The sequence below is a fragment of the Carcharhinus amblyrhynchos genome, chromosome 27 (assembly GCF_965287045.1).
Source record: "Carcharhinus amblyrhynchos chromosome 27, sCarAmb.v2.hapA, whole genome shotgun sequence".
NCBI lineage: Eukaryota > Metazoa > Chordata > Chondrichthyes > Carcharhiniformes > Carcharhinidae > Carcharhinus > Carcharhinus amblyrhynchos.
This window is the reverse complement of record NC_137350.1, coordinates 11,213,426-11,229,218: the sequence shown is the minus strand read 5'-3', so window position 1 is coordinate 11,229,218 and position 15,793 is coordinate 11,213,426. Positions and strand designations below refer to the sequence as shown.

The window sequence follows — 15,793 nt, the reverse complement described above, 5'->3', positions numbered from 1 at the left end:
TCAATTGAGTCACCAGTAGCAGCCTGCAATGACTTTGTTTCATTCTGGCTGTCATCGGATGGAGGAGCATTAGTTTGCCTCCACACTAATTCTATACGCCGGTATCTCAGACAAAGAGCATTGTTACAACTCCATAGATGGCATTCTGAGGGCCATTCCTAATGGCACAAGCAATTCATCCTGGGTGAGTTCAGTGCATCTCTTAGGGCAAATAGTTCTTCGTGGGTAACGTGGCTCAGTCATCATGGGGTAGGCAAGATCAACAATAACACATCTTCTTGAGCTTTGTCCCCTGAGTGAACGCCTTCTCTCAGGACAGCTATCACCACAATGTATCATGGACCACCAAGTCTGGACATTGGCACCAGCTTAGGGTGGCATGGTAGCACAGAGGTTAGCACTGCTGCCTCACAGAGCCAGGGACTTGGGTTTGATTCCCAGCTTTGGTCACTATCTGTGTGGAGTTTGCACATTCTCCACACAGATAGTTTCCTCCCACACTCCAAAGATGTGTGAGTTAGGTTGATTGGCCATGCTAAATTGACCCTAGTGTCAGGGGGATTAGCAGGGTAAATATATGGGGTTATGGGGATAGGGCGGGATTGTTGTCAGTGCAGACTCTTTGGGCTGAATGACCTCCTTCTGTACTGTAAGGATTCTATGATTCTACAATTCTATAGCCCTGGTCATAATGTCCTCACCTGTCCACGCCCTCACCTACTAGCTCAGATTGTGACACTGGACACCCTATTGTCAGCAGCACAGCGAAGATGCACCGGCAAAAATTCATAGTCTGAAACACGCCAACCCACCACACATTAATATCCCTTGTAAAGATGATGAAGCGAAATACCAGCACTCCCCAAAGTCAATTGCCTCTGTCCTTAGGTTTATTCGACAAAGTTTGGAAGTCACTAAGCTCAATTGTTGGTGAAGTGGCAGAAGCATAATTTGGTAACCATGCAACCCGCAATAACGACTGGCTGGAGACCCACTCAGCTGAGATGAGAGCTGTAACTGATGCAAACTATAAAGCACACACGATGCACAACATCAACCGAACAGCCAAACACTACACAAGCTGGAACTCGCCATCACAGTCATGAAACAGACCGGGAGATACTGCACAAATAAAGATTGGATCAACTTCTGTCAAGAAATCCAACTGCCCATGACTATGGAAATCTGCGAGCCATTTATGAAGGGATTAAGAAGGTGTTTGGTTCTATCACCACCAAAGTTTACCCCTCTCCCCCTCCAAAATCAGCAGGTACTCACTGATAGAGGTTAACAAAAATCCTGGTAGCCTGAACACTACTGTGAGCTGTACTAATGTGATGGATATCTCCCAGTCCACACTTCATAACGTGGATGAGTTCAATGAAGAACTCCCATAACGTGAGCTCAAGAAGGCCAAAGACATGCTTAACAAATGAAAGTTCACCCAGCAAAGCTGGAATCCCAGCTGATCTGCTGCAGTACAGGAAGCCCCAATCTATTTTCAAGCCAACTCTACTATTCCATACGGGTTGGGTGATGTAAAAATCACCGCACTATATAAATACAAAGAAGACTACAACAGCTACAGGACAATCTCATTCTTTAACATTACTGGGATGGCTATTGCTAGGATCATACTCAAAAGACTCAATCTACCAACAGAGTGAGTGTACTCAGAAACATAGTGCAGACTCTATGCTGAAAGATTTACTGTAGATACAATCTTCTCCTTACACCAGCTACAAGAGAAGTGTAGAGAACACTGTGTACCCCTTTACCTTCTTTTCACAGATCTTACTAAGGCATTTAACATCATCAACAGCTTTGATTCTGGGGAAAGTTGGTTGTTCCTCAAAGATCCTCAATCTTAAGGGAGGCAGTGGTGTGGTGATATTTTCACTGGACTAGCATTCCAGAGACTCGGGTTCAAACCCCACCGCAGCAGATGGTGACATTTAAATTCAGTAAAAATCTGGAGTTAAAAGTCTACAGATGACCATTGTTGATTATTCAGTAATATCCTTTAGGGAAGGAAGTCTGCCATCTCTACCTTGTCTGGCTAACATGTATCTCCAGACCCACAGCAAAGTGTTTGGCTCTAAAATACCCTCAGGGATGGGCAATAAATGCGATGCCCACATCCCATGAACAAATAAGAATCTCTTTCCATGGCAGCTTGCATTGCTCTGTTACAGTTTGATGGCACTACTGCCAACACAGTGAAGAATGGAGTGAAACAGGGCTGTGTTTGACATCTCCCTCTTCATGTTCCTGAGCTTTGCCTTACCAGCAGGTATGGAAGTCACTGAGCTCAATCATCGGGGAAGCAGCAGAACTTGCACACTGGGTCTGATGGCAAACTCAAAAATCCATCAGGACTCAAAGCAAAGACATTTTGTGTCTTCTCTGGTTGGGACTTCTCTGGCCAGACACGCCAGCGGGATTCTCCGGTCCCAGCGGCAGCGCGCGCCCCCCTGCCCACAGGTTTCCTGCCGGCCTGAGGTGACATCAGTGGGAATTCCCATTGACGGTGGTGGCACCAGAGGATCCCGCTTCTAGCAAGCAACACGATACCTCCTGCCAGCGGAAAACACTGGAAGGCCGGGGAATCCCACCCATTGTGTCCCAATCAGAGAACCCCTGTATGCTGATATTGTAGGCATGGGAGACTGTCTCTGCCATGCCTACACGTGTCCAGTGAACCATGGTCATGGGAGAAGGTGCTGTATCTTTGCTCCCGGAGAGTACTTTTATTGCCCATCCCTAATTGTACTTGAGAAGATGGTGGTGAGCCACCTTCTTAATCAGTGCGTGTGGTCAAATAATAGATAATTAATTAATATGAAATAACACACCCCTGGAAGTAAATTGCAAATTCTGTCACCTCAGGTGGCAAAGAACCTGACCCCTGATGCAGAATTTGATGACCGACTCACAAAACACACATGGAATAACATTGTAGAATTATAGAAGTCTACTGTGCAGAAGGAGGCCATTTGGCCCATCAAATCTGCCACCCAGGCCCTACATAAATTTACCATAGCTAGTCCCCCTGGCACTCAGGGGCAATTTACCACAGCCAATCCACCTAACCCACACACCTTTCCTCCATTTTTGGAGGAAACCTGAGCACCCGGAGGAAACTCATGCAGACACAGGGAGAATGTGCTAACTCCACTCAGACAGTGACCCAAGCCGGGAATCGAACCCAGGTCCGCGGTGCCAGGAGGTAGCAGTGCTAACCACTGTGCCACCATGCCGTCCGCTAACCCATAGGAGCAGGTTAATGCTTTATTGGGCCTTTGTTCTCAGAACCCTGCTCTGTGACTTACAATTAGCAAAAAAATTCAACAAACTCAACTATGCCATCATAGAACCCTACAGTGCAGAAAGAGGCCATTCAACCCATCAAGTCTGCACCAACCACAATCCCACCCAGGCTCTACCCCCATATCCCTACATATTTTACCCGCTAATCCCTCTAAGTTATGTGTCTCAGGACACTACGGGGCAATTTTAAGCATAGCCAATCAACCTAACCCACACATCTTTGGACTGTGGGTGGAAACCAGAGTACCTGGAGGAAACCCACACAGTCACGAGGAGAATGTGCAAGTTCCACACAGACAGTGACCTGAGCCGGGAATCGAACCCCAGTCCCTGGAGCTGTGAAGCAGCAGTGCTAACCACTGTGCTACCGTGCCGCCATGCTGTCTGCAGTGTATAATGGGTATAACCTGGTCGGACAAAGAAACAATGCAGCAATCCTCTCAGAGACAGAGCTTCCAAAGTTGTTACACTCATCAAACAGAGATGGCTTCACTGCCTTTGACACATCCACAGCGTGGAAGATGGTTGCATCCCTAAGGATTTTCTCTATGGTAACTGGATCCAGGCAACCAGTAGGACACTGAAAGCTCTGCTTTAAGCTGTTTGTAAGCATGGCATGACATGAAGACGCCAACATATACATTATTGTGCCTGATGGCAGAGGAACATGGCAATACCTCCTGAAGGTTGGTGGGCACCATTATTGATGACCAGTGGCTACATTGGTTTGGCAACAGACGCCAATGCCATAACCAACTCATGACACTTGGTAGCTTCACGTGTGGTACTTGTGGTTAGGTGGATTGGCCATGCTAAATTGTCCCTTAGTGTGAGGGGGACTGGCAGAGTAAATATGTGAGATTGTAGAGATAGGAGCTGGATGGGATTGTTGTCAGTGCAGGCTTGATGGCAGAATAGCCTCCTTATACACTGTAGGGATTCTATGAACCTGCCTCTTGAGGGTTGGTCTCTTCAACCAGCCACTCAGCTATGCCAGGAATTCTGCAGCAAAGTGACATGTCTCATGGTCTCAAAGCCTGTCCACCATCTCAAAGGCACAAGGCAAGAGTACAATGGAATACTCCCCATTTACCTAGATGAGTGCAGCTGCAACAACGTTCAAGAAGCTCAGCACCATCTACTGCTAACTAGTCCGCTTGGTAACATTCACCATGTTAAAAATTCACTCCTCCTAATGCCATAGCTGCAGTGTGTCCCATTACATCAAATCCTAATTGTGCAGAAGAAGGCCATTCAGCCCATTGAGTCTGCAGCGAACACAATCCCACCAAGGCCCTACCCCTGTAACCCCACATATTTACCTGTTAGCCCCTGACACTAAGAGTCAATTTAGCATGGCCAATCAACTTGATCTACATATCTTTGGAGTGCAGGAGGAAACCAGAGCATCCGGAGGAAACCCACGCAGACACAGAGCGAATGTGCAAACTCTGCAGAGACACTGACCCGAGGCCGGAATTGAACCCAGGTTCTTGGCGCTGTGAGGCAGCAGTGCTAACCACCGTGCCACCACATTTACAAGATGCAATACAGCAATTCACCAAGACCACTTCGGCAGCACATTCCAAATCTGCAACATCTATCAAATAAAAGGATAAGGCCAGAAGGCTGATGAAAGAAACCATTACCTGACAGTTACACTCCAAATGTCATGCCATTCTGACTTAGACTTTTATCCTCATCCTCTTCATCTTCTTTTCATTCTTTCGTAGGACATGGGCGTCACTGGATAGGCCAGCTTTTATTGCCCATCTCAAGTTGCCCTTGAGAAGGTGGTGGTGAGCTGCCTTCTTGAATCGCTGCAATCCATGTGCTGTGGGCTGACCCACATGCCACTGGGGGGGAATTCCAGGATTTTGCCCCAGCAACTATGAGGGAACGGCGATATATTTCCAGGTGAAGAGGAACTTGCTGGTGGTGGCGTTCCCATGTATCTGCTGCCCTTGTCCTTCTAGATGGAAGTGGTTGTGGGATTGGAAGGTGCTGTCTAAGGATCTTTGGTAGATTAAAATCCTGGAACTCCTTATCTAACAGCACTGTTGGAGTGGAGTACCTTTATTGCAAGGACTGCAGCAGTTTTAGATGATGTAGCTCATCATCACGTTCTTCAGGATAAGTGTGCAGTGGGACTTGGGTGTCCATGTGCACCAGTCACTGAAGGTAAGCATGCAGTAGGCAGTAAAGAAGGCAAATGGCATGTTGCGAGAGGTTTGGAGTACAGGAGCAGGGATGTGTTGTTGCAATTATACAGGGCTTTGGTGAGACCACACCTAGAGTATTGTGTGCAGCTCTGGTCTCCTTTTCGGAGGAAGGATGTTATTGCTCTTGAGGGAGTGCAGCGAAGGTTTATCAGGCTGATTCCGGGGATGGCAGGACTGATGTACGAGGAGAGATTTACTAGGTTAGGATTGATTTTGCTGGAGTTCAAACAAATGAGTGGAAATCTCATAGAGGCTTATAAAATTCTAACAGGACTAGACAGGGTAGATGCAGGGAGGATAATGCCAATGGTGAGGAAGTCCAGAACTAAGTGTCACAGTTTGAGAATTCAGAGTAGATCATTTAGGACAGAGGCGAGGAGACATTTCTTCACCCAAAGAGTGGTGAGCCTGTGGAATTCATTACCACAGGAAGTAGCTGATGCCAAAACACTGAGTGTATTCAAGAGGTAGCAAGATATAGCACTTGGGCCAATGGCATCAAAAGTTATGGGGAAAAAACAGGATTAGGCTATTGAGTTGGATGATCATCCATGATCGTAATGAATGGTGGAGCAGGCTCGAAAAGCCAAATGGTCTCCTCCTGCTCCTATCTTCCACGTTTCTATGTAATTAGAGATGGTCAATAAAAGTTGGCCTTATGAGCAATACCACAATGATACAAACTCCCCATACATTGCAAGATAAATGTATTTGAAGTCTCTGCTCCACCCATTATTCTCTCATTAGTGTATTGTGTTAGATCCCTCCCCAGTGGTCTCATACTTTTCCATCCAAGGCAAGGCTGCTGTGTCTTGCTACTCCCAAGAGCATCCACCACTTATTTGTCATCTGTATATAATTACAGGTAAAATGTTCCTTCGATTCAGATGAAGAATGCAAGAAAACTTAAAGATTTGAGAAAAAAAGACTGTTCAGTTCCTAGAATCCCTTCAGTACAGAAAGAGGCCATGCAGCCTCAATCCCACCCAGGCCCTATGCCCATAACCCCACACATTTACCCTACCAGGGTCAATTCAGCATTGCCAATCAACCCAACCTGCACATCTTTGGACAGTAGGAGGAAACTCATGCAGACACAGGGAGAACGTGCGAACTCCACACAGACAGTGACCCAAAGCTGGAATTGAACCTGGGTTCCTGGCGCTGTGAGGCAGCAGTACTAACCACCATGCTACCATACCATTGTTGTTCAGGTTTATCCAACATCATTCTCCTGGCATCAAGCTCAATTTTGAATGTCTCTAATGTTTGTGTTTCTCCTTTCCTGACTGGTAGATTAATCTCAACATTTATCACTCCAGTGGTAAAATAACTTCTTAAAATTACTTTTCACTACTTTAAATATTCTGGTCTATTGTTTTAACTTGCTTTGTTGTAACATGTTGGATCATTCATTTAATATTTTGTATTTCTCCCACTTGCACTTTAAGCATCTGAATTCCAGAGAGCAGACTGTCCCCAGACATCTATCATAGCTTTGCACTTAGTATACATAAGCCTTGCCTTGTTTCTCTTCTCTGCCTCTCCAGTGATTGCAGATATTTTCATTTGCGTTGGTGATCAGGTTTGGACAGAGCACTCAAAGTGGAGTAGGGCAAAGCTACATAAAAGCTTTGGAGACTTGTTTTGGCCAGCAATATGTTAGGTTAATTGCTTTACTCTATTGTCCAAACATCACTCCTTGCTCCCTTCCTCTCTGCCAATTCAATCTGATTTGTTTTATACTCATTGATCAATGCATCCACCTTTATATGTTACATTTAATTCACCATTTGTCTGACCAATTGTATAATTTATCCAAATTTGTGCACAAGTATTTTGCTCTATTCAGTGTCTCTACTGCCCTATCTATTTTAGTAGCTCAATTTTAAACTTCTCATCCTGGTGGTTATGCCTGTAACCTCCTTCAACATCTGAGAAAACTACATTCCCCCAATTCTGTCTTCTTATGCATTGCACTTGCTTTGCCTCACCACTTGTTGGCTACATGTCCCCTGGGGTGCAAGCTCTAGAATTCCCTCCCTAAAGCTCTCAGTCTCTTTTTCCTCCCTTAATATCATCCTTAAACCCTTCACACAGTGGCACAGTGGTTAGCACTGCTGCTTCACAGCGCCAGAGACCCAAGTTCAATTCCCACCTTGGGTCACTGTCTATGTGGATAATGCACATTCTCCCCATGCCTGCAAGGGTTTCCTCCCACAGTCCAAAAACGGGCTGGTTAGGTTCATTGGCCATGCTAAATTATCCCTCAGTGTACCTGAACAGACAGTGACGACTAGGGGGTTTTCACAATAACTTCATTGCAATATTAATGTAAGCCTACTGGTGACACTAATAAATAAACTTAAAACTTCATTTTTGGCATCAATCCTAAAATTTCTTTTTTTGTCTTGGTGCCGAGATTTCCCTAATTAAGTTCTGTGAGGCATTTTGTGATGCTCTTACAACGTTAAAGGCAGAAAACATTGCTGTTTTCATTGTTTTCATCAGCAAATTAGATAAACTTACACTCAGTTTCACTAATATAAATTATAAAACAAATTACACAAATCAAGCTTAGATTTTCATAAAATATGTTCACTTTTACTATATATGGTCTTGGCAAAATTTAGCTAAAGCACATAATAATGCTCTATTATTATAGAATCATAGAATCCTACAATGCAGAAGGAGGCCATTTGGCCATCAAGTCTGCGCTGGCCACAATCCCACCCAGGTCCTATCCTCATAACCCCATGTATTTACCCCAGCTAGTCCCACTGACGCTAGGGGACAATTTAGGATGGTCGACCCACCTAACCTGCACATCTTTGGACTGTGGGAGGAAACCTGAGCATCCAGAGGAAGCCCACGCAGACACAGGGAGAATGTGCAAACTCCACACACACAGTGACCCAAGCAGGGAATCCAACCCAGGTCCCTGCCACTGTGAGGCAGCAGTGTGAACCACTGTGCCACCCACATGTTGGAGAAAGAATCGAACAGAACCACTGATCTAAGGGTGTAAAATCTAATGTACAGGCTACGATGATTCGTACATAGCTGAGCAAAAGAGCATTGATACAGACCACTTATGATAAGGATATTTAATATTTTCCTTATTTCTTTCCCCACTCAGATGTTTACTATCCTTGATAACCTGTTATTGGTGATTGTTGAGAGGAATGTCAACAGGAACAACAGAGGACTGTCTGTTCTTCCTTTATTGGTGCCATGGGACCTTGTCTGTTCATTTGAACAAATAGGCATTTCAGTGGAATGACCTGATGTGCAGGTGTAAATTCATAATCTACTGTTACATCAGCACTTCAATTCATTGCATTGTCATGTCCTCCAGCAATAACTTGTCTTATTCAATGAAGGGATGTGAGCCTAACTGGCAAGGCCAGTGTTAATCATCCCTAAATTTCCTTGAGCAGCTAACAACAAGCCATCTTCCTCAACTGTTGCATGCCATCCGGGGTAGTAGGTACTCCCACCGCAGGATTACGACCAAATAACTGTGAAAACATGATTATCCATCCAACACTCTGGCTAAAGATGGTTGCAACAGCTTCAACCTTGTCTTTTACTTACTGGATTCCATCATCCTTGAGGATGGGAATGTTCACGGAACCTCATCCTCCCTTTAGTGCTTAATTGTCCACCAGCATTCACAACTGGGTGCGGCAGGACTGCAAAACTTTGGTCTAATGCAAGGGGGGATTGCTGAACTCTGTCTGGGGCTGCTTCCAATGTTAAGTATGCATGCCATCCCGTGTTGTAGCGTCGCCACTTTAGCATCTCATTTTAGGTATTTAGTGCTGCTGCACTCTTCATTGAACCACAGTGGTCCCCCTGGCTTGGTGGTAATGGTAGGGTGAGGAATATGCCAGACTTTGAGTTTGCAAATTTTGTGGAATACAATTCTGCTGCTGCTGATGACTTGCAGCACCTCAAGAATGCTCATGTTTGCACTGTTCTGAATCTATTGTAATGTCACATAAATCATGATGTGAAGATAGCAGGATGCCTCCACGACAACTGTGCATTGGTCCCTGCTACTATCATGGAATGATGTATATTTCTTCTTTATTCTTCTCATGCAAAGTGGGCAATGCTGGAAAGGCCAGCATTTATTGCCCATCCACAAAATGCAGATTGGTGAGTATGAGTGTCTTTTTCCCTAGTTTTTCTTACCAGCTGCAGGCCCAGTTTGGCCAGAATGTCCTTGGCCAGCTCAGTGATTGGCGGTGCTCTGAAGCCACCCTTGGTGATGGGCATTGTAAATTCTACCCAGAGTGCATTCTGCACCCTTGCTACCATCAAGTGCTTCTGCCAAGTGGTGTTCAACATGGAGGAATATTGTTTCATCAACTATGGGAGAGTGGTACATAGCAATTAACAGAAGGTTTCCTTGTCTGTGTTGGACATGTTGACATAAGATTTCGTGTGGTTCAGAGTCGATACTGAGTATGCCCAAGGCCATCCCCTCCCAACTGCACCACTAGTCCTGCAGTAGCCAGAGAGAGTGATGGAGGAATCTGGAAAATTGGCTGAGCAGCATTATTTTTTAATTAAGTCTGTAAGACAGCTCACCCAATACTCCAAATGGTGGAAGGACTTTGCAAGATTGGGCTGTTTTTATTTAGTTGTGCAGGGGAAGTGGGCATCGCTGGCTGGGCCAGCATTTAATCCCCATCCTTGAGGGCAGTTTAAAGCCATGGATCTGGAGTCAATTAGGCCAGACGAGTTAAGAGTGACAGATTCCCTTCCCTCGTGACAATCAACAGTGGTTTCACAGTCATCATTAGACTTTTAATTCCAGATTTTTTAATTGAATTCAAATTTCACTATCAGCCATGATGGGATTTGAACCCAAGTCCCCATTACCCTGGATTACTAGCCCACAACTATACCACTGCCTCCACACATATTTGTCATGTTTGATAGATTGATGCCGGATGACCTGCCTGCTTTTATTACTGGGTAGATATTTAATATAATGGAGAGGTTTGCTAGATAGGATCAACCACATTGATGTGGGTCTGGAATCACTTGTCGATCTAATTGGTTAAAGGCGGCAGATTTCCTTCCCCAGAAGACATTAGTGAAACAGACAGGTTTTTATGATAATTGAATAATTTCATCTTCACGAGTCTTTTTATTGCAAACTGCATGACTGACTTTGATGAAGGGACAGATGTTATTTCAGCCAATTTTGCTGAAGATACAAAGTTAGGTAGGAAAACAGCATGTAAGGAGGATACAAAGATTCTGCAAAGTGACGTAGATGGGTTAAGTGAGTGGGCAATAATTTGGCAGATGGAGTATAATGTGGGAAAATGCAAGGTTGTCCACTTTGGCAGGGAAGAATCAAAAATCAGAATTTTTTTTAAATGGAGAGAGACAGCAGAATGCTGCTGGCTACCTTGGCTGGCTAACTGATTAACTCATGATTCAGAATAACATCAACGGTACGAGTTTGATTCCCATTCCGGCTGAGATAGATTTAGGACCTGTCTCCTCGCACACCTGAGTATGGAAGGCAATGAGAAAACCGCCAAGAAAAACAACTTAGGATGAAGCATCATCGGTCAGAGAGTCAATGAACTGCCTTTAATTACAACACTGAGGAATTCACTATGCCACTCTGTGACCTGAACTCTATCACTTCGCCCACCACAGAATCAGCGCAATTTCTGGTCTCTCTCGAGCGAGGCAGTAAAATCCCGCCCTGTGTGTCTGGTGTTACGTGCTTTAGATATTTACGAATTACCCTGCTGGTAGTAAACCTAGTCACAACACCTGGGAGACAATGTTACAATCACTTCCATTACCCTTTAGTCAATAGCACCCCACCTAATTATACATTGCATTGGAAAAGCAAGCAAAAAAAAAAGTTGAGGAAAACAGAATGAGTTTTACACAATATTAACAGCTAACCAGCAAGCAAGATCGGTGCTGTAACTCAATCTCTGTACAATGCTCATGCTGATCAGCCACGCGAACATCACTCTTACTTTTTAAACGCGATCAGAGTTCGTCAATTCTATCTCAGTTTAGTAGTGACAATTCCATATAACATCTTGAATTAATTTCAATTTCTACATTGAGCCATGTTATATTTCTCCAATTCAATGAGTAAACCAAGCCCTCAGTACTTCTATTCGACCATTGCAGAACTTGAAGCAGATTGAGATTATGTTTACACTGCGATAGATTTGCCTTGCTCTGATACTAAAAAGTGTGGTGTAAATTCAGAGTCATGGCCCTACCTGAGCCCAAACAAAGAAGTATGAGACTCCTCCCCCCTCCCCCCCCCGTATGCTTAACTCGGGAGACAGGTTGAGTACTGACTCCAAATTCATAATTGTACTACTAAGAACAAATAATTTTAAATCAGTGCTGGTTATGCAGCCTAAAGGGTAACTGATTAGAATTGTTTCCAGGCTGTATAGATCCTGTAACACAAGCCCATGATTAGCAATTCTTCAAATGTTGAGTTTTTCAGTGTCCTGACATTAATACACGATTAAAAAGTCCAGTGTCCTTATCTCCTACTTTATAATTCTGGTATCAGTATGTTTGGTGCCTGTCTAAGATTTGCTTTGGCAGTTACAACGTGACTGACTGCTCCAAAAGACCTGAATTGAAATTGCAGATGAGAGCATTCATTATATTTCAAATCGCTCGTAGAGTCTGCAAATTTACACCTTGAACATACATGAAAAGCATTTATAACAAAAAGAAAGCCCCACACACATTTGGAAACACAATACTTGTTGAATCATACAGTGCTGACGACACCACATGCAACCAAGTAATCAGGTTTTCTCTCCACGACTTGAACACTAAGTCAACCCTCAATTTTCTGTACAGTTGTAGATGCAAGACCAGTTGGCACTGACCAACTCAAGTTATTTATACAGGACAGATATTCACATGAGACGACCAGATACAAATCTGGCTAGGCCTCAAAGGGGCGGAGGGATTACGACAGCCAAAAGGTTAATTTACAGCTGGGCCCGCGATGATATCTTTATACATTACAAAGGCAGAAAGAAAGAGATAAAATACTAAGCCTTTCACAACATAAATTAAGATGGAAAGATTATTGCTCAACTTGCTGAAAGAGAAGAAAATTCCCAGGAGAGATATGTATGACTAGCAGCGAATGACTACAAATGATGCTTGTTTACAATGTATAAACCATGATACCTCGTAAATTGTTTGAGATTTGCACTCTTCTTAGCAGACCTGAAAAGAAAATCGTGAAACTCTACAGCTGTTGGACACATTTCTTCAGGCATATTTCTTTCACCTTTAGACACCAAATTTACAGATATGAAATCTAGCGGGATTGAAGTCTCAGGAGTTTTGTTGATCTGAGAATCCCATTGTAGCATTATACTGCTACTAATGCTTTACTGTGAAATGGTTCAGGGTCCCATCATTGTGAAAGTGGCAGAGTTAGGGTGGTAATCTAAGGACCACGCAAGCAGTGTTGGGTTACACCAGATAGAAAATCCCTCAATATTTGAAGGTAACACCAGGTGTGATGTATGTCTAAGACCCTAAGAAATAGGAACAGGAGGTAGCCATTCAGCGTCTCAAGCCTGCTCCGATATTTAGTAGGATCATGGTGATCTGACATTCCTCACGTCCAGTTTCCTGCCCTTCCCCCATAACCCTCGATTCCCTTCCTGATCAAAAATCTATCTCGCCTTAAATCTACATTAGAGGCAGGATTTTCCAGCTGCGCACGTCACAAATCCAGAAAATCCCGTCATGGTCAATGGATCTTTCCATGGTCCGTCCCTCGCCCGCAATGATTCTCATGGTGGGCGGAATGGGAAATTTCAGCTCAGGACTCTGCCCCCACAGCTTTCTGTGGCAAGGAGTTCCAAAGACTGACGATTCTCTGAGAGAAGAAATTCTTGGAATCCCTCATGGAATCCTTGCAGTGCAGAAGGAGGCTGTTCGGCCCATCAAGTCTGCACCGACTCATCTCACCCTTAAATTGGCACCTTTTTATTATGAGACTATGCCCTCTGGTCCTAGACTCTCCCATGATGGGAAACATCCTCTCAGTATTTACCCTGTCAAGCCCCTTAAGAAGCCTACCTGTTTCAATGTCTAACTCAATGGAAAGCTCTACTTTAAAAATGCTCCAGTATTCCAACACACCTCCTGTAAACTTCATAAACATATTTCTCATTGTTTTCAATGTTCCAACACACGCTCTAATATTAACCATTAGCAAAGAACAGAACATTAACACTTGCATCATGCCATTCTCACTGGGTTCGCTGCCAGTTGCCGTTGACAGTGCCACTTGAGTGTGCCACCAAATGGCATATAGCACAGATAGACGCCAAACTGGACCCAGTATCTGCAGTATGTTTGCAGCATGTATGCGAGGGCCACCAATATCCCACAAAAAAATTCACATTTGACCTGGTTGACTTTTGTGATAACTTAAAGACTAAAATGCTTGCATTAGGAAATAGCAAATACTTGGGGAAAAAAAGCAAAAGGATTCATATCCTATCAATTGGATGACAGGTTACATTTTAAGTGGACAAGAATTATAGTCAATGTTTACCTGGTCACTGGGTATCATTATTCTAACAAAAAGTGCAAAACTTTGTCCACCTGCTTAGCAATGACTTAAAAGCTATGTGCGTGTTTAGTGATTTCCAGGAACCTGATTCCTTATAAACAGGAGAAGGGGATCTGATGGGTGGCATAGTGGCTAGCACTGCTACCTCACAGTGCCAGAGACCCAGTTCAATTCCAGACTCAGGTCATTGTGCAGAGTTTGCACTTTCTCCCTGTGTCTGCATGGGTTTCCTTTGGGTGCTCCAGTTTCTTCCCACAGTCCATAGATGTGTGGGTCAGGTGGATTGACGATATTAAATTGATGCTAGTTTCGGGGGGGGGGTGAGCAGGGTAAATGTTGGGGTTACAGGAATAAGGCCAGGATAGGATTGTGCTTGGTACGGACTTGAGGGGCCAAATGGCCTTCTTCTGCACTGTCAGATTCTGTGACTCTAGTGTCAGAGGGATTAGCAGGGTAAATGTGTAGGGTTATGGGAATAGGACCTGGGTGGGATTGTGGTCAGTACAGACTCAATGGGCTGAATGGCCTCCTTCTGTACCGTAGGGATTCTATGATATTGGAAACATGTCAAATATGATTCTATATCTACTACAAGTGAATACACACACACTTACCATTGCACACAATCTTCCAAATTCTTTAAGAGCTCATGGACATGTGGGATGAAACGAAATTCCTATCCCAACCTTTCTGACCGTCTCTTCACAATCTTAGTTTCCGTCCAGTATTAAGAGGTGCAAGGGGTTTTAATATCAGCCATTACCAATCAGCGCCGTGGGTTAGACATCCATGCCACCTCCCGTGGATCCAACTGATAAATACAAAGGAGGGTAAACAAACGGGCGGTCAGTCCTGGCAAACCACCCCCAGCTTCCCGATGCCAGAAGGCAACAACTGGACTCGGCAGCCTCGCCTCCGGCTGGGCAACAAAAGTCTGGACTTCAGACGAGACAATTCCAAGTCAAAACCCGCGTTTCTCAGCGCACGAGTGACTCCGGCCAAATGATAGGAGCGGTTGGGTTGGAGCACTGTCAGAACCTGCAACAACATACACACCGCTTGTCCCACACTTGAGCCCAAGTGCGTGTTAACTATCTCCTAACCTGCCCCCTTAGCCTGAAAACCGAAGGGGGGAAAAAAAATTCATAGCCCGTCCCTAATTCCCATTAAAACACTAATGTATGTATATATATTTTAAAAAGAAAATCCACTTTCAGCTATTTAATACACAACCTGTAATGTGATAGCACTCAGCTTTATAAACAGGCTGCTAAGTGTCAGGAAGTACAATCGCTGACATAGGCACTACTGAGACCAACCCCCCCCCACCCACCCCCTCCCCAGCACCCCCAATACAAACTTTGCTGTACCTTCGAAACATAGCTCAGTAGTTACGCGGCAAAACAAAAAGAAGCAACAATTCATTTAAAATCCCGGGGCGGGATAAAAACCCAACCCCGCCGAAATTTGAAAAGTTCCCCCCCCACCCCTTAACAAAAAAAACCTACAGCACAATTCGTAAAACAGGAGCAAATGTTTGGAAATCTTTTTTTTACAAAAGGGGGGGGCAAACTTAGTAACGACAATCGATCATTTTATCACAAAACGAGATTTG

The 15,793-nt window shown here is 44.3% G+C and overlaps 1 protein-coding gene across 1 annotated transcript in view; it reads right to left on the bottom strand.

The window, feature by feature from the left end:
• scn4aa (sodium channel, voltage-gated, type IV, alpha, a) overlaps window positions 1-15,210 on the bottom strand; it is a 171,575-nt gene extending 156,365 nt beyond the window's left edge. The window contains exon 1 of the mRNA XM_080213924.1: window positions 14,793-15,210. The gene's annotated coding sequence lies outside the window, so the exon portion shown is untranslated. The remainder of the gene's footprint in view (window positions 1-14,792) is intronic.
• Window positions 15,211-15,793: the final 583 nt, after the last annotated feature.